This window comes from Chiloscyllium punctatum, chromosome 6 (assembly GCF_047496795.1).
Source record: "Chiloscyllium punctatum isolate Juve2018m chromosome 6, sChiPun1.3, whole genome shotgun sequence".
NCBI lineage: Eukaryota > Metazoa > Chordata > Chondrichthyes > Orectolobiformes > Hemiscylliidae > Chiloscyllium > Chiloscyllium punctatum.
The window spans coordinates 81938350-81964577 of NC_092744.1; the positions used below are offsets into that span (position 1 = coordinate 81938350).

At 44.4% G+C, this 26228-nt stretch overlaps 1 protein-coding gene across 2 annotated transcripts in view; it reads right to left on the bottom strand.

Annotated features, from left to right (window-relative positions):
* LOC140479134 (serine/threonine-protein kinase PAK 2-like) overlaps window positions 1-25431 on the bottom strand; it is a 79748-nt gene extending 54317 nt beyond the window's left edge. The window contains exon 1 of one of the 2 annotated variants that reach the window (XM_072573084.1): window positions 25149-25431. The gene's annotated coding sequence lies outside the window, so the exon portion shown is untranslated. Of the gene's footprint in view, window positions 1-21091; window positions 21117-25148 lie in introns of those variants that run through there. The other variant, XM_072573085.1, reaches the window with a different exon arrangement.
* Between the last annotated feature and the right edge of the window lie 797 nt (window positions 25432-26228).

Genomic DNA, 26228 nt, shown 5'->3' on the forward strand with positions numbered 1-26228 from the left:
CTGTTCCCTAGGATCTGCGCTTAGAGGACCACTAGCTTGGTGAACAGACGCTGTTTGGTCTGCCCAAAATTTGGTTTTCCACTGCCAAGAGTTGACCTCTACTGTGTATTGCAGAATAATCCATTTCAGGACTACATGCCAAGGGACACTAAAACTTGGGGTAGCTGCCAAGTGCTTAGAGGGGTTAGTCATGGCTCACATCAACTCCAGTCTCCCAGATTGCTTTGATCCCTTGCAATTTGCCTACCGATGCAACAGGTCCATGGCAGACACCACCTCTCTGCCCCATACTCATCTCTGGAACAACTGGACAAGGATACCTACACCAGGCTCTTATGTATTGACTACAGCTCCGCTTTCAACACCATAATTCCATGGAGTACAGGAAGGAGAGTGCTTACTGGCATGGTGTAAAAAGACAACAATCTCTCCATCAACATCATCAAAACAAAGGAGCTGGCCTTTGACATCAGAAAGCAGAGTGGAGGACACAGCCCTGTCTGTTGAGGCAGAGATGGTCAACAGCATCATGTTCCTGGGAGTGATGATCACCACCAATCTGCCCTAGTCAACCCACATTCATACTACAGCTTGGAAAGCACAGCAATGCCTCTACTTCCTCAGGAAGCGAAGGAAATTCAGCATGTCCATAAAGACTTGCAAATTTTTAATCAATGCACTACAGAAAGCATCCCACCTGGATGCATCAGAGCTTGGTATGGCAACTGCTCTTCCCAAGACAAAGTACAGAAAGCTGTGAATCAGCTCAGTCCATCACACAAACCAACCTCCCATCCCTCGACTCAGATTTTTGAATAGGCCTCTAATGTTAATCTCTCTCTTGCTGGCAGCTGTAATGCTGTATCCTGTTTTCTGTTCTGTTATCCTGATCCGCTAGTATCGTACAATCTGCCTGTAAAGCAAGACAGTACTTTTCACTGTACATGTGACAGTAATAAATCAAGTCAAACTAAACCAGGGTACAGTAAGAAAAGACTGCCGTCCAAGGTCTTTGTGCTAAAGTGACGATCTGTTCAGTTATCACACCCTCTCGTTGTTTCAAGATGTATGTGAATAGTGTTCTGCATAATTAGCAAATGCTTTTGATTTTGTAACTGCAGGGAATGTCAAATTCCAATGTTTGATTTTTCTTTGTATGTAAAGATGGTACAGAACTGCGTTTTTAGCTACGTCCATAAATTCTGAATGAAAATTATGTCTACAAAAAAGAATACACAACTAACAGATCAAGTCAGAACTCAGTTCTGCTACAGCTAATTGCAAATGGTAGAAGACAAAAAAAAACAAATAGGAAGAACACTGAACATCCTCAACAGTGGGGGCAAGCAGCTCTGTGAAAACAACAAGGCCAACTAGTGTGCAAATGTCTTCAGTCAGGAGTAATGGATGAAAGTCATGGTTCAGTTGGAAACTCTCAGCTCGGAGCTCGAAGATTGAGAGTTCAAGTTGCACTCCAGAGATCTGTGCACAAAATCTAATCTATGCAGTCACAGTAAGTTTTACACTATCATCCTCCTATTTTTCATATGAAACATGAAAACACATCTCTGTCCTCCCAAGAGGACAGGACTTGGAAAAAAAAGCACAGGAGTTTATTGCTTTACCTTCAATATACTTATACCTCAAGGCCTCAACTATACAACTTAAAAAGCAGTAAAATAAAACACTGAACTGCAGATGTTGGAAATCTGAAACAAAAAAAAATTGCTGTATGAATTCAGCATCTGGCAGCTGTGGAGAGAGAAACAGAGTTAACATTTCAAGTCTAGTTGAAGAAGGGTCGCTGCACTCAAAACGTTAACTCAGCTTTTTCTCCACAGTTGCTGCCAAGCTTGATCAGTTTTTCCAACAAGTTCTGTTTTTATAACTAAAAAAGCAGGAGTCTTATTGTATGCAAATTCACTGTCAGCTTTCCCACAGTATATCAGTGGCCCCTCTTTAAAAGTTCTTAATTGGCTCTAAAAACACTTTGGGACCTTGCAGTAATGAAACACATATAGCTTTCTTACAATGTTTCAAGGCTCTTGAGGCACAACAGTCATGCTCCTGCCTCTTAAACAGGATTCCATCTTTGCTAAAAATGTCTGACAACCTGTTTGAACAGGCTAATTCAAAACACTTATTAAAACATTGCCATTCTTTTCACAGCCTCCTCCTGTGGTCCCCAACATCACAAACGCCAGTCTGCCAAAAAGATTCACCCCTTTTAATAATCAAAAAACAAAAATAATTGAAAAACTCAGCACGTGGTGTCTGTGGAGCAGAGTTAATATTTCAGGCCCAGTGACCCTTCTTCAGAACTGGTCAGTGGACCCAACACATTAACTCTTCTTTCTGTCCATGGATGTTGTCAGACCTGCTGAGTTTTTCCAGCAATTTCTGTTTTTGTTTCTGATTTACAGCATCCGCAGTTATAGAGTCAGAGTCCTACAGCACCGACAAATGTCCTTCCACTCTAACCCAATTTCCCTGCACTTGGCCCATAGCCTTCTAAACATTTCCTATCCATGTATTTGCCCAAATGCCTTTTAAATGTCAATGTATCCACCTCAACTACTTGGATAGGCACATGGAAGATAGTACAATGAAGGGTGTGTAGGTTAGTCTGATCTTAGTGTCGGATAAAAGGTTTGGTTCTCTACTGTGCTGTACGGTTTTATGTTCTATGTTCCACTGGCAGCTCACTCCACGTGCACACATGCTATATTAAAAAAAAAGTTGCATCTCATGTTCCCTTTTATAATTTCCCCTCTAACCTTAAATTGATGCCCTCTAGTCCTCAATTCCCCAACTCTAGGAACAAGACTGAGTGCATTCACCTATCCATGCCTTTCACTTCTATGATATGCCCCCTCAGTCTCCTACGCCCTAAAGAAAAAAGTCCTAGTATGTCCAACCCCTCTCTATGACTCAGACCACTGAGTCCTGGTAAAATCCTTGTAAATTTCTTCTGCACTCTTTCCAGTTTACTAACATCCTTCCAGCAGCAATGTGACCAGACCTAAACACAAAGCTCCAAGTGCAGCCTCAACAGCGCCCTGTACAACTGAAACATAAACTTCCCAACTTCTATACTCAACACCCTGACTGAAGGTCAGTGGGCCAAAAGTCTTCTTCACAGCTCTATCTGTGACTCCACTTTCAGAGAACCATGCACCTGAACCCCAAGGTCCTTCTATTCCACCATACTCCTTAAAGATCCACAATTCACCATGAAATTCCGACCTTGATTTGACTTTCCAAAATGCAAGACCTCACACCTATCTCTATTAAACTCCATTTGCCATTTCTCAGCCCACTTCCCAAGCTGATGAAGGTCCTGCTGCAATTTCTGACAACCTTCCTCACTGTCCACATGATCGGCTATTTTAGTGTCACCTGCAAACTTATCATGCCTTGTACATTCTCATCCAAATTACTGATATAGATATTAAACAAAAATAATAGTTCATTGTATTCCCCCCTGCTTATGGTCCCCAATGGATGTGGTCAACCTAGATTTCCAAAAGGCCTTTGATAAGGTTCTGCTCAAGAGGCTGCTGCATAAGATAACGATGCATGGCATTAGGGGGAACCTATTTACAAGGATAGAGGATTGGTTGACGAACAGGAAGCAAAAAGAGTGGGGATTAATGAGGGCTAATCTGGCTGGCAATCAGTGACTAGTGGTGTGCCTGAGGGATCAGTGTTGGGACTGCAATTATTTACAATTTATGTAGATGTTTTCAAATTGGAGACCACGTGTAGGGTGTCAAAGTTTGCAACGGACACAAATATGAGTGGAAGAGCAATGTGTGCAGAGGACTGAGAAACTTTTCAGAGGAACATAGATACATTGAGTTAGTGGGCAAAGGTCTAGCAGATGGAATACAATGTGAACAAATGTGAAGTCATACATTGTGGTAGGAGCGACAGTAAAAAGGTTTATTACTTTAATAATAAAAGTTTGCAGCATGCTGCTGTGCAGAGGGACCTGGGTGTCCTTGTGCATGACTCTCAGAAGGTTGGCCTGCAGGTGCAACAAGCAATTAGGAAGGCAAATGGAATTTTGTCCTTCATTGGTTCAGGGATTGAGTTTAAAAGCAGGAAGGTTATATTGCAGCTGTATAGGATGCTGATGAGGCCACACCTGGAGTACTGCATGCAGTTTTGGTCTCCTACTTGAGAAAGGATGTATAGGTACTGGAGGGGGTGCAGAGGAGGTTCACTAGGTTGATTCTGGAGTTGAGGGGGTTGGCTTATGAGGAGAGACTGAGTAGATTGGGATTGTATTCATTGAAATTCACAAGTATGGGGGGGGTTGGGGATCTTACAGAAACATAAAATTAGGAAAGGAATAGATAAGAAGTAGAGAGGATGTTTCTACTGGCAGGTGAAGCTACGACAAGAGGACACAGCCTTAAAATTAGAGGGAACAGATTTTGGATTGAATTCAAGCATGTGTATACAATATAAGCAGGCAGGGAAAGAGTTAAAATTCTGAGTTTTGCGAAACAAGAGGTTCAGCTGAGCATGATTCAGATCAGATAAGAATTTGCAGTTAACAATGGGGTGCTGGAGACAAGGGTAATGGGTTAATGAGGTGAAAAAGCATTCATTATGTCGAGCCATTTAACAATATTGCAAGCATTCAGTATGTAAGGTCGGTTTAACAAGATGGAAAGTATTCATTACATGAAGCCAGTTACTCATTGCGTAACAGCAAATGGCTTAATCTTTAAGATTGACACTCGCTGATTGTAAGTCACCCGATCAATATATATGTTGCCTTATCTGGATGCTCTTTCCTGTAAAATGACTGTATAATTCATTAAGAAACTGCCCTTCCAGAGAAGACCGTGTACTCACTTGCGTGTGCACATGGGCGATCATTGTCTCTCCCTCCAGGGCCCAGAATAAAGATGAAGGAGATTAAACTATACGGCGTCTCTAAGCATTTTGCTTCGACTGAAGGGGAGAAAATGGGAGACAAATTGAAAAGGAACGTCTTCACCAAGAGGGTTGTTAATCCATGGAATTCCTTGCCCAGTGAAGCAGTTGATGCTACGTCAGTAAACAGTTTTAAAGCTAAGGTAGATTTTTTTTTGAACAAGGGATTAAGAGATACAGTGAGAGCGCAGGTAAATAGATCCTACTCCACGAAAAGATCAGTCACAATCTTATTGAGTGGTGGAGCGGGCTCAAAGGGCCAGACGGCCCCCTCCTGCTCCTAGTTCTTATGTTTTATATAATATCTGGAAATGCCTGACTGGCTGGGCAAAGGGCATGGACCACATTAAGCTGTAACTTTTGCCAAACCATTTCAGTACAGCTGCAATACTGGTATCTAACCTGACAACATGAAACATTGCCCAAGTCTGCCCGAGCCACAAGAATCGGACAAATGAAACCCAGGCAATTGCATCCAATCAGATGTATGGTCCAATTATAATACTTTGTTTAGGTTACTGTCCAGAAATAAGCCATTTTATCCCACCAATACAGGCTGACACTCAAGCATTCTTCAACATTTCATCATCAGATTCTAAGAATCAGTCTCAATTTCTTTCTCCTTGTATACTGAATGGAAGAGTCAAATTCCCAAAAGATGTGGAAAAGGGACTGCCCTCAACAAAGTGTGGCAACAGGGAACCAGAACCAACATGAAAAAAACTGAATCAATGCACTGTGCGCATCTGCAATGCCCTTTCATGCATTGCAATGGAATAAAAACTTTCAAAATGAAAAGGAATGAGAGGAATGTGGGGAAAAATTAAGAAATCAGAGGAATAGGACAAAGTGGATCCTTCTACTTGAGCCAGCACTGACACAATGAGCCACATGGCCTCCTTCTGAACTATATAATTCAGAAACTTATCAAAACTTCAGATTTGGAGCTGGCACTAAAGTAGATGGCTCATCTGCTGGAGGACAAATATTTGACCCAAACCTCGGCAGAGTTGCTCAGGGTAGTAATCCAGGCCTAATATTGATCAACTGTTTCAACAACTCTCTCGCCAACGAGGCCAGAAAAATGGCAAATAATTGCAATGTTCAGCTCCAATTGCAGTTCTTTCGGTAACAAAACAGCCCTTATCTGCAGGCAGCAAGACTTACATAACATGCTCTAACTGTGACAAATGTTACTTCCCAAAAGTGCCACTGACTATCCCTCATAAGACAGAATCTGAACGCCTTTCTTGATATTCAGTGATAATACAGATCACAAAAATCCAGGATGTCCACAAGGAGCAGAAAGACAACTGGACCAAGTACATAGTATCTCTAGTAGCCAAGACATCTAACATTTTAAGTTGAATGGCTCACGTTCTGAATTCCCAAAGACACTTTGTTACAGATGAGGCACAGGTCACAACAGCAATGAAATGCTGCACATTTGCTTAAAAGATGACAGTATCAAATAGGCTAAACTCAACCATCCAGGACTAAGCCACCCATCTGATCACAAATCCATTCCACCACTGACAGCAGTACCAACTACAAGATGAATTGTAACCATTTGCCACGGCTTTTTCCACAATGCCTCAGAAACCCACAATCTTCAACACACAAAAGAACAAGAACAGTTGTGCATGCAAACATCACATACATGTCCCTCACTTCATAAATCATGTTGTGTTGATTACATCCCTGGCTCAGTTACTATCAGTGACAGTAATTGATAGCACACTATCCCCAGAACAACCAGGTTAAGGCTAGTACTGAACTGCAAACTCAGCATAGACTTTTTAAATCAGAGTTCACCATCAATATAATTCTTGTCAATGATCCCAATGTTTCCTACAATCCAAACTGTCTTCATTGACACTTATTTGGTAATTTCGTGAAAGGTTATGGGGATGGGGGGGCTATTGTTGTAGATGGGAATTTGGAAGTCAGACAGATGAGCCGTGACCTTGTTGACTGGTAGAGTCGGTTTGAGGGGCAAAATGGCCTATTCCTGCTCCTCACCTGGATGTTGGCATGCACTTTAAGTTATTGGTTAGCCTCCTGAATCTCTGTAGATTTTCTTAGTCACTATAGATGATAATTTAGTTATCAGGACATATGACAGATACTGACAAAAACTAAAGCCTACTGGGCGGTAATCCAGATTCAATGCATTGAGCATTAAACAGGTTAATAAGCAGCACACTCACAATAAGCACAAAATTCCTCGCAAAAGCAAAAATACATCATCTGAGCTCACCCTCAACATAACTAGTAGACACAGTCCTAGCTTCAGGCTGTGTAGTCAGAGCCCCCCCCAACAAATACATTAGTTTTTGCCCTCCCAGAAGATAGAACAATAGAACATAGAACAATACAGCACAGAACAGGCCCTTCGGCCCACGATGTTGTGCCGAACTTCTAACCTAGATTAAGCACCCATCCATGTACCTATCCAAATGCCGCTTAAAGGTCGCCAATGATTCTGACTCTACCACTCCCACGGGCAGCGCATTCCATGCCCCCACCACTCTCTGGGTAAAGAACCCACCCCTGACATCTCCCCTATACCTTCCACCCTTCACCTTAAATTTATGTCCCCTTGTAACACTCTGTTGTACCCAGGGAAAAAAGATATTACTGGATATTCTCTAGCTTGGGCCAGTAATAGCTTTTTTGTGTGTCCTGGAAGTGCTGTCCCTTTTAGGGATTGAATGCAAACAACAAGCAAGTCAGAATGCTGAGACACAGTGTCTACTAATCAGAGGCAACAACTTGTGAGTCTGACTAGACTAGTCAATACTGATCGGTCCCCATTCTAAATCAAATAGTTTTGTTTTTTAGCCTTGTTTCATGGTTTCACTTCAAATGCATACTATGCTAGGTATCACTCCCCAGGCCAGATATTAACTCACGGTCTCGATGCTTCTTTTCAGCTTTAAGTCAACATTAAAGTCCCAAAAGAACTGATGGAAGGATGGAGTTTTCCAACATTTGCAACAATTAAGATCAAAGGCATGAACAGCTTAGATGAGATTGCAGTGTCTGCAGAGTTGGGTGCAATCAAAAAGCTATTACTGGCTTTAATGACCCAAGCCGGAGAATATCCAGTAATACCTTCTGGGAAATGCACGCACAAGGACGAGATCAATTAAGTTAGGATGCCACTCGGTCAAGAACTGCCAACACTCAATACAATTTCAAATATCCAGGGTTACTGCAGATTTGGAGGCAAGTTCACATAGGATGCCAAATGCAATAACATCTTTTAAACTTTGCAGAGCGGCATTCGATTGGCAAAGATTTGATGTGTTAAATGTAGTATTTTAGTCCGAAGAATAAAGTGGCCACCATACGATTTAGGCTGTAACAGCCAAAACAGTGTACGCAGAGGGAGAAATTCACAAATTACTAAGAGTAGTGAGCTGGGTTAAGAAAGGGAATTTACCTTGAATAAGAGTCTCCATGATATAAAAAAAAATCACATGGAGCCATAAGAGAAAGTGCAAAGATGCCAAAAGGACAATTCCATAACTATGAGAATCTGTGGAGCTCTTCTCCATAGAAGAGAAAGTTGATGAGTAATCAAAGAAGTTTTTAAGGTTCTGAGAAACACATGGTTGGCAGAGATAGTTGTTCCGTTGACGGGAGAGCCCAAACCCAAGGTTCATTAATCTAAGGTAGCCACTAATAAATCCAATGAATAAATCCTCAGACAGACTGTGTTCAAATTCACATGAAGCAGTTTTAGCAAGTTGCACGAATTTAGGAGAAAGCTGGATCAATGCAGTAGTAGGAAAGGAATAGAAGGACATGCCAACTTGGCTTAAATAAATATCGAGATATGAGTGGAAACTCATTTACGGCATAGAACCGGCACAGATCAAAGAGGCCGAGTGACCACTTTCTGTCCTGTGGACTTGTCCGAACACTATTTGGGTGTATTTGGGAAGAAAGCAACATAGGCCAGGCACCAGCAACTGCCAGTATCTTAGGAACCAGATTCCAACAGGATTCAGTGTTTCCAGATGCAGGAGAAAACAGGCAGAGCTCCTTCACCCAGCAGATTCTTTCAATTCCACTGCAGTTTGAAGGAGCATTCGTCCATTTACTACCAGGCATCTAATTATACATGATGAAAAACTTCAATGAAAAGGAAGTGACTGAACAAGACCTATCCTGTCTGATCAAGCAGCTTACAGCTATCACAGTAAGGTGAATGCTTCTTCCCCCACACCCAGCATCATGTACAGGCAGGCAGGCAGGCACCCCTCTAGCACTAGGGTCTGGTGTGTAGCTGTCTCACATGTCAAGACTTATCTGCCTCTTTCATTGCACTTCTTGTTCTCAACACAAGTACTCAGGACTCAAAGAATCTGTACAATCTGCTTCAAGCAAACATTGCAAATTCTTGATTAAAGAGTATATAATAATCTAATCTGGATAGATGATTTCTTTGAGGCAAGTTGCAATTTATTTCTTCATAGGACAACTGTAACTTAACTCCTTTCAAAGTTGTGACAATCTTACGTTCTCTCACTACCTGCAGTTCATTCTGCTTTCACAATTGTCCTCCTACTTCAGTCTCGATCGTGGATTTTGTCCTGCAACGGCCAAACCTTTATTTCAGTGTTCGCAGGTTACACAGTTGGCTTCACAGCAGAAATGAATTTGGGAAGCAGGAATTAGATTTTATGACAACTTGCAGCTTCCAAGCCCCTAACAAGCCAGTAGAGAACAGTGGAAGCTGTGAAGGCTGCAAAGAGCAAGCAAAACAATGCAGTAAATCAGGGCTCGGTGAACAGCCTCAAAATACAATGCTGATTAACAATATTTAGTCCCAGCTGCAAGCTTCCATCTAAAACCAGACTCTTTCCACCACAAATTTAGCAACCAGGTGAGTAAAAAGTAAAATTCAAAATTATTGTTAGTCTTTATAAACATCAGTCCAATATTAAAAACAAAAAGATTTATCAACTGCTCTAACTCAATTCAATACCTATCAAAATACCATGACTGCTGGCTTAGAGTACTTGTCATCCTGTGTTGTAGACCTCACAGCTTCAGACTGATGAGTAAGTTGGCTGGAGATAACCAATGTCCACACAACATGGCATCAGACTTCAAAGAAACCTGTCAAAAAGGAGTGACAAAGTACTGTGGCCCTAATCCTTTCACAAACAGTTTTCAACACAATGGAATAGTTAATGACTTAAAGAAAAGACAATAAAAACAGAAAATGTTGGTTAGACTCAGCAGGTCCAGCAGTATCAGACAAAGAGTTTTAGGTTGATGACATTTTAATCAAAATAGACGCGCAAGCTGTACTTTTGACAGTGTGTGCGCCAAAAGGAGTAAGTAAGCATTTGAGGGTTTGGAAGGAGCTGTTTAAAGGAACCGTGAAGATTTGCAGCACTGCATCTTATCGATGGTACACACCACGGCCACTGTCAGAGTTAGACAGCATGGAAACAGACTCTTCAGTCCAACTTGTCCATGCCAACCAGATCTCCTAATCTGATCTCATCCCATTTGCTTGCATTTGGTCCATATCCCTCTAAACCCTTCTTATTCATGTACCTATCCAGGTGCCTTTTATTCGTCATGACTTGGAGGTGTCGGCATTGGACTGGGGTGGACAAAGTTAAGAATCACAACACCAGGTTATAGTCCAACAGGTTTATCTGGAAGTACTAACAGACGTCCAGAGATAGTATGTTCCTGTAAGGTGAAAGGCAAGGCTGGTAGGTATAGAGAATGCTGGATGACTAGAGAAATGGAGGTTTGGGTTGAGAAAAACAAGGAAGCATATGTCAAGTATAGACAGGATAGATCTAGTGAATCCTTAGCAGAGTATAAAGGCAGTCGGAGTATACTTAAGAGGGAAGTCAGGAGGGCAAAAAAGGAGACATGAGATAGCTTTGGCAAATAGGGTTAAAGAGCATCCAAAGGGATTCAATAAATAGGTTAATAACAAAAGGGTAACTAGGGAGAGAATAGCGACCCTCAAAACATCAGCAAAGCAACTTGTATGTGGAGCCACAGAAGATGGGGGGGATACTAAACGAGTACTTTGCATCAGTATTTATCGTGGAAAAGGAAGACATAGAATGTGGGGAAATAGATGACATCTTGAAAAATGTCCATATTACAGAGGAGGAAGTGCTGGATGTCTTGCAACGCATAAAAGGACCTGATCAGATGTACCCTAGAACTCTGTGGGAAGCTAGAGAAGTGTTTGCTAGGTTTCTTGCTGAGATATTTGGATCATCACTAGTCACAGGTGAGGTGCTGGAAGACTGGAGGTTGGCGAAGGTTAAGAAAGATAATTCCCTGGCTTTTCCTTACTAGATACCGGTGAGCCTGACATCGGTGGTGGGCAAGTTGTTGGAGGGAATCCTGAGGGACAGGATGTACATGTATTTGGAAAGGCAAGGACTGATTAGGGAGAGTCAACATGGCTTTGTGCGTGGGAAATCATGTCTCATGAACGTGATTGAGTTTTTTGAAGTAACGACGAGGATTGATGAGGGCAGAGCAGTGAACTTGATCTATAAGGACTTCAGTAAGGCGTTAGATCTCATGGAATACAGGGAGAACTTGCCATTTGGACACAGAACTGACTCAATAGTAGAAGACAGAGGGTGGTGGTGTCGGGTTGCTTTCCAGACTGGAGGCCTGTGACCAGCGGGGTTCCAAAAAGGATCTGTGCTGGGTCCACTGCTTATCACCATTTATATAAATGATTTAAATGTGAACAAAGTTACTAAGTTGGCAGATGACACCAAAATTGAAGGTGCAGTAGACAGTGAAGGTTACCTGAGAGGACAATGGGATCCTGATCAAATGGGCCAATGTGTGGCAGATGGAGTTTAATTGAACTAAATGTGAGGTGCTGCATTTTGGAAAGGCAAATCAGAGCAGGACTTATACACTTAATGGTAAGGTCCTGGGGAGTGTTGCTGAACAAAGAGACCTTGGAGTGCAGGTTCATAGCTCCTTGAAAGTGGAATTGCAGGTAGATAGGATAGGGAAGATGGTGGTTGGTTTGCTTTCCTTTACTGGTCAGAGCATTGAGTATAGGAGTTGGGAGGTCATGTTGTGGCTGTACAGTAAATTGGATAGGCCACTTTTGGAATATTGCATGCAGTTCTGGTCTCCCTCCTATTGGAAGGATGTTGTAAAACTTGAAAAGATTTACAAGGATGTTGCTAAGGTTGGAGGGTTTGAGCTTTGGGAGAAGCTGAATAGGCTGGGGCTGTTTTCCCTGGAGCATTGCACGCTGAAGGGTGACCTTATAGAGGTTTATAAAATCATGAGGGGAGTGGATACGTTAAACAGTCTTTTCCCTGGGGTGGGGGAATCCAGAACTAGAAGGGATAGATTTAGGGTTAGAAGGGTAAAATTTAAAAGGGACCTAAAAGGCAACATTTTCACTAAAAGGATGGTGCCATTTCGGAATGAGCTGCCAGAGGAAGTGGTGGAGGCTGATATAATTACAACATCTAAAAGGCATTTGAATGGATATATGAAGAGGAAGGGTTTTAAGGGATTTGGGCCAAGTGCTGGCAAATGGGACTAGACTAGGTTAGGATATCTAGTTGGCATGGATGAGTTAGACTGAGGGGTCTGTTTGTTAAAGTTACAGATCTTGATCAGATAGGCCAAGGGACCGAGGAGTGGCAGATTGAGTTTAATTTAGATAAATGTGAGGTGCAGCATTTTAGAAAGCAAATCACAGCAGGTCTTATGCACTTAATGGTAAGTTTCTAGGGAGTGTTGTTGAACAAAGAGACCTTGGAGTGCAGGTTCATAGCTCCTTGAAAGTAGAGTTGCAGGTAGATAGGATAGTGAGTAGAGTGTGATGTTGGAAAAGCACAGATCAGGCAGCATCCAAGAAGCACGAGAATCGACGTTTCGGGCAAGAGCCCTTCATCCAGAATGAAACTGGACAGCTGAGGGGGGTAGAGAGATAAATGGGAGGAGGTAGCTGAGAGTGCGATAGGTAGATGGAGGTGGGGGTAGTGGCTATAGGTCGGAGAGGAGGGTAGAGTGGATCGGTGGGAAGGAAGACTGACAGATTGGACAGGTCATGAGGGTGGTGCTGAGTTAGAAGGTTGGAACTGGGATAAGGTGGAGGGAGGAGAAATGAGGAAATTGGTGAAGTCCACATTGACGCCATGTGCTTGGAGGGTCCCAAGGTAGAAGATGAGACATTTTTCCTCCAGGCGTCGGGTGGTTTGGCTATGACGATGGAGGATGCCCAGGACCTGCACGTCCCTGGCAGAGTAGGATGGGGAGTTGAAGTGTTCAGCCATGGGGCAGTGAGGTTGGTTGGTGTGGGTGTCCCGGAGATGTTCTCTGAAGCGCTCTGCAAGTAGGCGTCCTGTCTCCCCAATAAGACCACATCGGGAGCAACAGGTACAGTAAGTGATATGTGGAAACGCAGCTAAAACTCTGACAGTATGGAAGGCTGCCTTGGGGCCTTGGACAGAGGTGAGAGGGGAGGTACGGGTGCAGGTTTTGCAATTCCTGCGGTGGCAAGGGAAGGTGCCGGGGGTGAGGAGAGGGAAGGGTGGTTTGTTGGGGGAGCGTGGACCTGACAAGAGGGAAGGGTCTTTACAGAAAGCGCCAGGAATGGAGAGGGAAGTATATCCCTGGTGGTGGGTGTCAGAAATGGTGGATGATGATGCTGTATATCTGGAGGTTGGTAAGGTGGAAGGTGAGGACTTAAGGGGGTTCTATCCTTGTTGCGGTAGAGGGGTGGGGTTCAAAGGCAGAGATGCGGGAAGTGGATGAGATGCGCTGGAGGGTATCATCGACCACGTGCGAGGAGAAATTGCAGTCTTTGAAGGAGGAGGCCATCTGGTGTGTTCCGTGGTGGAACTGGTCTCCCTGGGAGCAGATGCGGCAGAGGAATTGGGAATAAGGGATAGCCATTCCCCTTTTCCTCTGCTACACTGACGACTGTATTGGTGCCACCCTTGTGCTCCCACGAGGAGGTTGAATAGTTCATCAACTTCACCAACACATTCCACCCTAACCTTAAGTTCACCTGGACCATCTCAGACACCTCCCCTCCCCTTTCTGGACCTCTCCATTGCCATCAACAGTGACCGACTTAACACAGACATCTTCTACAAACTCACCGACTCCCACAGCTACATGGACGACATATCCTCCTACCCTGTCTCCTGTAAAAATACTTCCTTATTCCAATTCCTCTGCGGCATCTGCTCCCAGGAGGACCAAGTCCACCACAGAAGACACCAGATGGCCTCCTTCTTCAAAGACTGCAATTTCCCCTCCCACATGAATGATGATACCTTCCATCACAGCTCATTCACTTCCCGCACTTCTGCCCTCAAGTCCCACCCCTCCAAGTGCAACAAGGACAGAACCCCCCTGGTCCTCACCTTCCATCCCACCAACCTCCGTATACATTGCATCATCCTCCGCCATTTCTGCCACCTACAAACGGACCCCACCACCAGATACATATTTCCCTCCCTACCCATATTCGCTTTCCATAAAGACCATTCCCTCCACGACCCCCTTGTCAGGTCCACACTCTTCCCCACACCTCCTTCCACCACCCCCCCACCCCCAATCAACCCACCCTCTCCTGCTGGCATCTTCCCCTGCCACCACAGAAATTGTAAAACCTGCACCCATACCTCCCCTCTCACCTCCATCAAGGCCCCAGAGAGGCCTTCCACATCCATCAGAGTTTCACCTGCACTTCCACACGTCATTTACTGTATCCGTTGTTTCCAATGCTGTGTCCTCTACATTGGTGAGACAGGATGTCTACATGCAAAGCACTTCAGAGAACATCTCTGGGACACCAACCAACCCCACTTCTCCATGGCTGAACACTTCAACTCCCCCTCCAACTCTGCCAAGGATATGCAGGTGCTGGGCCTCCTCCATTACCACGACCTAACCACCTGACATTTGGAGTAAGAATGCCTCATCTTCCACCTTGGGACCCTCCAACCACACAGTATCACTGTGGACTTCACCAGTTTCCTCATTTCCCCTCCCTCTACCTTATCCCAGTCCCACCCCTCCAACTCGGCATTGCCCTCATGACCCATCCATCTTCCTTCCCACCTATCCACTCCACCCTCCCCTCCAATCTATCACCATTACCCCCACCTCCATCTCCTACGGCACTCTCAGCTAGCTACCCCCCAGACCCACCCACTACCCATTTATTTCTCCACCTCCACAGCTCACAAGCCTCATTCCTGGTGAAAGGCTTTTGCCCAAAACGTCGATTTTCTTGTTCCTCGGATGCTGCCTGACATGCTGTGCTTTTCCAACACCACACTCTTCACTCTAATGTCCAGCATTTGCAGTCCTCACTTTCTCCTAGCTGATAAGATAGTGAAGGCGGCATTTGGTATGCTTTCCTTTATTGGTCAGAGTATTGAGTACAGGAGTTGGGAGGTCATGTTGCGGCTGTACAGGACATTGGTTAGGCCACTGTTGGAATATTGTGTGCAATTCTAGTCTCCTTCCTATCAGAAAGATGTTGTGAAACTTGATAGGATTCAGAAAAGATTTACAAGGATGTTGCCAGTGTTGGAGGATTTGAGCTATAGGGAGAGGCTGAACAGGCTGGGGCTGTTTTCCCTGAAATGTCAGAGGCTGAGGGGTGACCTTACAGAAGTTTATAAAATCATGAGGGGCATGGATAGGATAAGTAGACAAAGTCTTTTCCCTGGGGTGGGGAGTCCAGAACTCGAGGACATAGGTTTGGGGCGAGAGGGGAAAGATATATAAGGGGCAACTTTTTCACAGGGGGTGGTACATGTATGGAATGAGCTGCCAGAGGAAGTGATAGAGGCTGGTACAATTACAGCATTCAAAAGGCATCTGGATGGGTAAATGAATAGGAAAGGTTTGGAGGGATGTGGGCCAAGTGCTGGCAAATAGGACTAGATTAGGATAGGATATCTGGTTGGCATTGACAAGTTAGACCGAAGGGTCTGTTTCCGTGCTGTATATCTCTAGGACAAACTGTTACACCTAAAGCACTTGTTTGCTCCTGACACAAAACACTGACTGAGCTGTGTGTTTACACATTCTGTTTACATTTCAGATTAGCAGTAGTTGTATTTTGTCATGGTCTAATTGAAGGGCACAGCTTGACTCACTGATCACTTCTGAAGTTTTAATGAACACAGGACCCCAAACAAGGGCAGCAATTAGTCTACACCCAGCAAGACCTTGCTCTGTGAAGTGCTTTATCAGTTCAGACACAATTGCAACATTGCTCGAAGTTTTCAACACTTTTAACCCAGTGTGTCCCCTGATCAGCAAGGAAGAATTTAGGTAATAACTCCTTGCAAACGAAATAGCTGCAGTGTTTGACACAACCACGGTGAACACTTAACACACATTCAGAATAAACTGAAGCATGCAGCAAGAACAGGAAAGAAACCCAGCAGACAGGAACCTGCTCCATCAATAGACCAGCCCACCCAACATATTACTGAAATCCCAGATTCAATCTGTAGACACTGGGCTAAGCTCGACCAGAGGTTAGGAAGACTTTTGAAATCTGGACATGCTCATGGCCAGTAAGGGAGTTCAAGGTTGGACTGGTGGCCCTGATGCAACATGATCCCAATGAGGATTAACATTTTCAGACAGTGACAGCAAGCCCAAGGCTGTTCTTTTTGGCTAAAGTGGCTTGGTCTTTAGTGACGTAGCCTGGCAGTTTTATCCGGCTGAATGTGGACTTCACTTGATTTTGAATAGAGTTGTAAATTGCAAACAGTACATTTAGACAGCAAGACTACGGTCTCTCACACAAACTAGAGGAAAGCCCTCATTCCAGAATTGTCTCTCTACCAGTCCCTCACCTGGATGGAACAAAGTAGTCTATGAAGGGACATGCAAGAAATCCAACAAGTATGGGAAGTCAAACAAACAGCAAAGCTATTTCCAACTGCATTATGCTCAGCAAACCTCACTACAAGATGCTACTGCAACAGTCAAACTTCAATTTTGGCTCTGGAATTTTACTTATAGGCTTATAGCACTGTTACAGCTCACCTCAAAACACCAAGTCCAGGTTCAAGTCCCAGTCAGGACTTTGTACAAAAATTAAAAGGTTGACACTCCAATGCAATTCTGCATTGAAGATGATGCATTAAGCAGAGATTCCCAACTGTCTGTTTCAGTGGATGTAAAAGGTTGTACCGTTTAATTTCAAAGACAAATTGGTGAGCTCCCCCCCACCCCACCCTCAGGGTTGATGAGAAAAAGCTTTCTCACAAGGAGCTGTTAAGAGTCTGGAATGTACTACCCGAGCATGTGGCAGAGGGAGGTTCAATTGAAACTTTCCAAAGAAAGTTAGATCATTATATGAAAAGGAACAATGCACGTGCCTCTTCCCGCTCACCTTTAGTGGCCTGTATTGCCATTAAGAGGCTTTGCATGTAAATTAATCAATTGGAAAACACAGTTGATTGACTGGGGTGGCAAGGAGATGTGCAGCAAGGAAACTGATCCTTCAGTCCAACTCATCCATGTCAACCAGATATTCTAAAGTAATCTTGTCCTACTTGCCAGCACCGACCCCTATCCCTCCAAACCCTTCCTATTCATATACCCATCCAGATGTCTTTTAAATGTTGCAATTGTACCAGCCTCCACCACATCCTCTGGCAGCTCATTCCATACACATACCACCCTCTGCGTGAAAAAGTTGCCCCTTAGGCCCATTTTACATATTTCCCCTCTCACCCTAAACTTATGCCCTCTAGTTCTGGACTCCCCCATCCCAGGGAAAAGACCTTGTCTATTCATCTTATCCATGCCCTCAATTCTAAACACCTCTAAGGTCACCCCTCAATATCCAACGCTCCAGGGAAAATATCCCCAACCTATTCAGCCTCCTCCTATAGTTTAATTCCTCCAATCCTGGCAACATCCTTGTAAATCTTTTCTGAACCCTTTCAAGTTTCACAACTTGCACACAATTTTCCAAAAGTGGCCTAACCAATGTCCTGTTCAGCCGCAACATGACCTTTCAATTCCTGTACTCAATACTCTGACCAATAAAGGAAAGCATACCAAACACCTTCACTATCTTATCTACCTGCAACTCCACTTTCAAGGAGTTATGAACCTGCACTCTGAGGTCTCTTTGTTCAGCAACACTACCTAGGACCTTACCATTAAGTGTAGAAGTCCTGCTAAGATTTGCTTTCCCAAAATGCAGTACCTCGCATTTATTTGAATTAAACTCCATCTGCCACTTCTCAGCCCATTAGCCCATCTGGTCAAGATCCTGTTGTAATCTGAGGTAACCCTCTTTGCTGTCCACTACATCTCCAATTTTCACAGAATCATAGAATCCCTACAATGTGGAAACAGGCCAACAAGTCCACACTGACCCTCCGAAAAGTAACCCATCCTGACCCATTCCCCTACTCTATTAGTATACATTTATTCCTGACTAATGGACCTAATCTGCACATCCCTGAACACTATGGGCAAACTTAGTAAGACCAATTCAGCTAACCTGCACATCTTTGGATTGTGGGAGGAAACCCACACAGACAGACAGTCACCCGAGGCTGGAACTGATCTCCGGTCCCTGGCGCTGAGAGGCAGCAGTGCTAACCACCGAGCCACACTTAAATCTTAATGGATGAAAAAAATACCACAATGATTTGGTCATCAGGAAGATAAGAGAACACGTTCAGTGGTATGTAAGAACACTTGTGAATATAAAGGCAAAGAAAAAAACATGCAGGGTTACAAGGAGAGGGAGAACGATAATTATTGAAAAGCTCAGAGAACCAGTGTAGACAATGAGCCAAATAGCCTCTTTCTGCACTATAACAATTCTTTGATTGTGTCCTGACCATTCCTATCCCCTAGTCAACATCACAAAAACAGGGAGGATATGGACATTAATACATTGCGATTCGTAAACTCCCACAAGCAGCAAAAAAATAGCTGCTGTATTTCCTACATTACAGTCGTAACTGCACTTCCAAAGTACCTTAATCTGCCTGCTTGTCCTGTAAAAGGAGGTACATCTTTCTGTTGCAAACCCAAAATTTCAAACTGCATTGATAATAATATCTCAGAACTAGTTACTGCAGAGACAGGAATCTGTACTGAAAACAACAAATGCTTGTGATCACAGCAGGGTCAGACAGCATGCATGGAGAGAGAGTTGAGTCTAGATGACTCTTCATCAGAGCACAATAACAATGTCTTTGCTACATCACAAATTTCTTTGAAGCAGCAGTCATTGTTACTGATAAATCATGTTTTCGGTGCTACAGATGAGAAGAACCATCCCACAAAGTCTTCAAAGCAGATAACTATGGCCCCGCTTTAAAGATTTATCAAAACAACCACCAAAGCAGCATCGACTCAGTTATCAGAAGGAACATAAATTCATTTCAAACTCAAAACCCTAGCAAACAGTAGTCCATTTGTACACCAACAAGCATTCAAACTGAGCCAGATTGATAGGTGCTCTTACTCCTAGATATTCATTACATTCAGGGTGGCACAGTGGCTCGGTGGTTAGCACTGCTGCCTCATAGCGCTAGGGATCCAGGTTCAATTCCCGCCTTGGGCAACTGTCTATGTGGAGTTTGCACATTCTCCGTGTCTGCGTGGGTTTCGGCAGGATGCTCGGGTTTCTTCCCACAATCCAAAGGTGTGCAGGTCAGGTGAATTGGCCATGCTAAATTGCCCAGTGTTCAGGGATGTATTGGTTATGTGCATTAGTCAGGGGTAAATGTAGGGGAATGGGTCTGAGTAGGTTACTCTTTGGAGGGTCGTGTGGACTTGTTGGGCTCAATGGCTTGTTTTCATACTGTAGTCAAAATGTGGTGCTGGAAAAGTACAGCCGGTCAGGCAGCATCTGAGAAGCAGGAGAATCGACATTTCAAGCATGAACCGTTCATCGGAAGCCCTCATTGATTGCATACTGTAGAGAATGTAATCTACTCTACATCAGATATATACCAATAGGATAGCACCTGGTTAGATTCCAGCTTGAAATTCTCTCCTAAGTTTCATTACTGGGTCTGTAAAGTAACAGAAACAAAATAAAGGTGATACTACAAAAGTAAAACTGAACTTGCGGGGAAACCAAATAAATTCACGTCTTATATACACAGTATCAGAGGTCTCAAACCATACATTACATCCACTGAGCAACAGAAATTGTAGGTTTGATGTCACAAGTTCTCAGGATCACTCCAAGGAACTTTCATCACATTTGAGCTGTATATGGCAGTCAGTTTAGCTATCCACAGCATCCCTCTGTCTCACTTTGAAAACCCCAATCCCATATAGCCCAATGCTTTTCTTCTGACACATTTACACATCATGGTAGCAGATAATGACAGAATTCTTCAGAGGAACTATAAGGCAACTGAGGAGAACTCTTGGGGCTCAGGTGAGATCAACGCAAGAACAAAGCTTGAGCACCTTAGATCCCTGACAGACTGAAATCATCCCCTGTCCATCGCACTGGATTCCACCTCCCACTCCACCCCTGCCTGGAAACTGCCAATGTACCAACACCAACTGACATCCCACTAAATAAATGCTATCTCATTGCTCAATGTGACCTAAAGCTGAATCCAGTGTCAAAGTAAAATAAAACTACAGTGTCATTTAATACTATACAAAAATACATTCATTCAAACCAGTCAAAATCAAGAAATATCAATATTCACAAATATGGTCAACGGACAGTTGAAATAAAAGAAAATTGAAAGAGACAAAGGATTAAGATCACTGCTCTTGTGGAAATATCAGTTGATTGGGTTGATAGAAAGTACAGCAGGGGATAGTGCCTTTGTAATTCTCTGCCAGTCCTGGCCTGACATTCAAATGCACTACTTCCTGGCTCAGAGACAACTAGGCTACTGACTGAAAGAAACAAACGTTTTCACAGCAAAGCAGGAGTGCTAATTACAGATGGTGTACACTGCAAAACATGAACAGCAAAACGTTTATCTCAAAATAATCTTCAAACACCTTGAACTTTGTGAAACAAACTGTAATAAGCGGTAAATAATTAACTTTTTGTTAACAGGATATAGGTAGGACTGGTAATCTTTCAAACCTTCAACAAAATACTGACCTTTGGCCTGCAGAACAGCTGGAGACTCAAAATAAGTAAAAGCAGGTCCCTAAAAGAAGGATGAAAGGAAGTTGTTCACTCAGAGCAGGGAGTACAGGAGGTTCTGCAATCAAGTAAGCAGGTCGCCTGCTTAGTTTCCACAAATGTTAAATCCAACAGGAGTTTCTATTTAGACTTCCCCAGTTGCCTCCAGGTAAAGGATCAGCATTTCTCCTAACTTAACTTCCTACTCTTAAAAACTCTCCACTTGTGCAAGGGAGACCAAAGAGGAAGCTGTGCAAGTACACAACAGCACAAAGCCGTCAGTTCCTGTTAACGACATCCTGCCCATGTACAGTCAAAAAAAAGAACTGTATTAGGTATTGTAATAAGACACAAAAAAATGTGCCGCTGGAAAAGCACAGCAGGTCAGGCAGCATTGAGGAGCAGGAGAATCAACGTTTTGGGCATGAACCCTTCATCATAAATGTTCCCGCTCCTCGGATGCTGCCTGACCTGCTGCGCTTTTCCAGCACCACACTTTTCAACTCTGACCTCCAGCACCTGCAGTCCTCACATTCTCACAGCAATGAGACTGCAAATCAATGGCACAGTACCCGTTGCACCATCACAAAACATATGCTCGGGCCTTGCTCACATCAGCCACTCCCAGTGATAAAGCAAATCAGTGCCTCTAGACTTAACTATTCCTATGCACGAGTACTCCGTCTCCCTTCCATCACCCAAAACTCTACTGCCCTCATCTAAACTTGCAACTCCCATTACCCTGCTAACCCTGCATTCACTGACCTAATATTGCTCCTGGAAAAGCAACATCTTAATTTAAGATTCCGATCTTTGCTTTCAAATCCTTTCAAGGCCTCACCCCTTCCAAGCTCCTCCAGGTCCACGACCACCCTGCCCAGACAAATCAGTTTACCGCCAAATCTTATGTCTTCTGCTTTGTCAGTTGTAACGATTCCCCATTGATGGCCATGTTTTCAGTTGCTTAGGCAACACAAGTTAGCATGCTGTTGACACCACATCTGGAGTACTGTATACAGCTTTGGTCTCATTTAAGAAAAGGAGTAACTAGTCAGAGGCAGTTCAAAGAAGTGATACCTGGACCAGGGCTAGTTCACGAGGAAAGACTGGATCGGCATCAAGTGGTGGTATTTAGAAGATCAAGAGATGATCTTATTGAGAAAGTGGATGCCAAAAGGTTTCCCTTTGTGGGAAAGAGAAGAACGAGGGGAGAATTTTAAAACAAGGGATTATCCATTTAGGATGGAAATGAAGTTACACTGTCCAAGTGTTTGTGGGTCTTTGGAACTCTCTTCGCCAGAAAGCAATGTATCTGTACGTTGGTGAGGTGACAGGATCCTTTCAATCTGTCCCATACAGGTGGGTGTTTATCTTCACTGTCGACAACTCAGCACATTTCTATTGTGCCCCCATCCACAACTGGACAAAATCCTGGAAGGTTTTTCCTCCCCGAGTGGTCCCTAGTTTTACACCTAACTCACTCCCAACTGATGGAACGGGTTCCGCCAGCTCTACCTTGCCTAAATACATCTAATTAGTGACCGGAAGGCTCACCACCCCCCAACACACATTATGCTCTTTTGGTGTTGAGGGCCATGCCGTGCTTCAAAAAAGCTCACCAGAGCTCAACTGAATTGTTAGTCAATTCCCCACGTGACTACCATTCAACCAGCAAGATCATTAACTTTCTAAAGGCAACATTCCCAAAGAATAATGAAGGCACGTGCTGTTTGATTCATTACTGACAATTCTCTCAACACATTTAGTGGTGTTGAGATCACTAATTGCAGGACCCAAGCCCAGAGGAACACTCACACAGCCTTTCGATAAAAGTGCCAAGAAAAAGAACTTCCATTGAGAGCTGATATTTGATGCTGCCTGCTGCTGTGCTTTTCCAGCACCACACTCTCAATTCTAACCTTCAGCCTCTGTAGTCCTCACTTTCGCCTAGCTGACATTTGAGGTTCACTTGGTGATTTTAAAAGTGGGATCTACTCATAACATTTATTTTAATTTTTTAAAAATCAAAAAGGATGGACAGATCACAGCCAGACAAATGTGGCAAGTATTTTCCCTCGATACTCAATCCAGAATACTTATAAAGCCACCTGTGCCTCACTGAGAACCTACAACTCCAGGCTGGACTGGACCTTGCAAACCACACAGTGTACTCACTACCTGAGGCAGAGCTTGTCTAAAACAGTTATCAAACGCGAGTTTCCCAACACACAGTGCAATGATTGAAGATAGATGAATACGAGGATGAAGGCAACAAGGTGTTGGAAGTAAAACTCAAACAACAGCTTGGCTCAGTCAGGAATACTGTTGCACTGTCAAGAATACTGCTTTGCCAATTGAGACATTAAACCAAGACCCATTGATCCCATTTCACTATTCAAAGTGTTCTGGAGAAAATTCCTCTCAATCAACAGCACCAAGGCAACAAACTGTCAATGATCTCAATGTTGTCTTTCTCACAGCAGAAGTCCCTTTGAAGTCTTAATTGGGACAAGAGTGTAAAAGGTGCTGTCACATAATGCAATTCGTTCTTTCATTCTATCGATACACTTTCTGCTCAAAGCTAATAATATGACTTCACCACAATTTCACTAAAATGAATAGACAGGGGAATTTCAGTCCCTTCATTTTCACATCCTTGTATTCTGATAAGTAGTTCATGAAAATTTGAGGAACTAAACCAAAGAAAAACGGAGCAGGTTTAGGCCTGTATACCCTGGTTGGAATGTTCCAAATATTCATGTCTTGACTGAACATGAACACACTGCTTTGCTCCAACTCTGACAACACCAGAGCAGCAGCTGCTGCTACAAAATTAGAGCCCTGTTTAACAGCTCAAGTGCTTTACGGACAACATGTCACCTTTACGCCAGTGACTACCAGATCGACAGGGGTCAGGCTGCCTTGAAAGAATGCATTTATATGTTTTGTGTTGATAAGTCCTAATCTTCTCCCAGCTTTCAATTAAAATCATGTTTCTTGATTAAATCAATACTTGCTCAAATCACACTAACACTTCAGAGTCAATGTTGCAGATTATACACACGAATCAGATCAAATCACAAATATTTCTCATCTACTATACACATAAACACAGCCCATATTAACCACTTCCTTCAGTTAGAATTCTGGTCACTTGCCACAATTTTCCACACAAGATTCTAATATAGCCATCTCTTATTCAGAAATGAAAAGTTACACTACTCTGTTGCACTTCCGCTCAAAGTATCCCAGTGCTAGCGTGTCAGGAAATGGTAGAGACAGATTCAATGCAGTTTGTAGGTATAAATATCTAAACTTCAAATTTGTTTCACAATACCAAGACAGTAGTACATACAAATTTTCCCCACAATTCCACAAACTTTCTCCTGAAAGAATTCAGTTCCTCTCCCCAAGACACCTCATCACGATTTGCCAACAATTCTGAAGACACCACCATTCAGCTTCCCCTGCACAAAACCCACCAGAATACCCTCATTGCTTCAGAGACCCTCTTCCAATTTTAAAATTCACACGCATTACTTTCGCCTTCCATCCAAAAAAAAACTCAGCCTCATCCAAAGATGCGCCAACACTTGCACCTCCACCTCAGCTCAAAACACATCACATCTGGACCAGGGATCACACAAACCCTTTCGAGAAGCCCAGTCACTCCCATTTGACAAACACCGCACACCCATCACCCTAACACAAACCCTCCCTAACACCCCCCTTGGCCCTCCCCAATTCTAACCGCCCACACCTGGATCCCCATTGCACCTCTGCCCAATTTCACCCTCTCAACCTTCCCCTACACTCCGTCCCCTGACCTCCCCAATCCCAACCCTCCCACCTCATTTCCAACCCCCCAACATCCCAAAATTCCTCCCCCCACCAGCTCCCAGATGACCAGACTTTCCACCCTGCACCCCCCCCCCCCCCCCCCCCCCCCCCGAGCGGCTCTCCCGGGATCTAAAAAGAGAGAGCCGGCAGGTGCGGTGCAGGGGGTCAGGCGGGGGAAGAGGCCTACACTCACCGGGACTGCAGCGCTGGGTCTCCGGCGGTAGGGGCCGTGCAGCCTTGGGGGCTCCCCCCTGGGCGGGCTGGGACACACAGAGTGAGAGTGAGAGAGAGAGAGAGAGAGAGAGGGCGAGCCGTGGCGGAGGGAAGCGGAAGTGAAGCCCGGCCCCGGCCCACGAGCAACAAGTCAGCAGGGGTCGGAGGACGGGGCGGGGTGGGTAGTGGGCAGGACCGAGAAAGTGTTCGTCCCAGTCACCGGCTCCACCTCCTCCTCCCGCCGCGGCGGCCGCCGCCTGTTCGCTTCCCGAGCCACCCGCTCACTGTCGTCCCCCGCTGCCTGCTGGGGATTGTAGTCCAGCACCCGCTATGCGGTCGCACCGGCGCACTCCCTCCCCCCACAGACTGGACTGCAATCCCCAGCATGCATCGCGGCCGGCAGCCCGCCCGTCCCGCGCTGTCTGATGGGATAGGAAGCCGGTCTTCCCAGCAGTCGGAGGACTACATTGGCCAGGCGGCTCCGCTGCTGGTACTGTTACCATAGGAACACGGCGTGGCCTCTGTTGCTAAGGAGGGTGGGGAGCAGCTGGATCATCCCTCACTCCCACTCACCGTGCACCCCCATTTGGGCTCAGAATGGGGCTGCAGCAAACCATATTCTTAGTGGAGGCAAGCCCTTAAGAGAATAAAGTTAAAACTCACACGACCCCAGGTTATAGTCCAGCAGTTCAGGCAGCATCCAAGTAGCCTGAACTGCTGTGCTCTTCCAGCACCACTAATCCAGAATCTGGTTTCCAGCATCTGCAGTCATTGTTTTCACCAGGTTATAGTCCAACGGGTGTATTTGCAAGTATACCCGAAACTTTGACTTTCCACCTCCTGATGCTGCCTGGCTTTCAATATGGTCATGGTTGATCATCCTGCTTTCTCCTGCTTTCTCCCCATACTTTTGTGACAGTGTGGCTCTCTGTAGCAGGAGTCTGGAGCTCACCATCTGAATACAGTGTCAGTACCTCCTGTTTGTGCTCCTGACCTCCTTTGGCCAGGAAAGATTCATGTTGTGCCACTTTGACAGCGTCCTCCATCACCTGGACCAGGT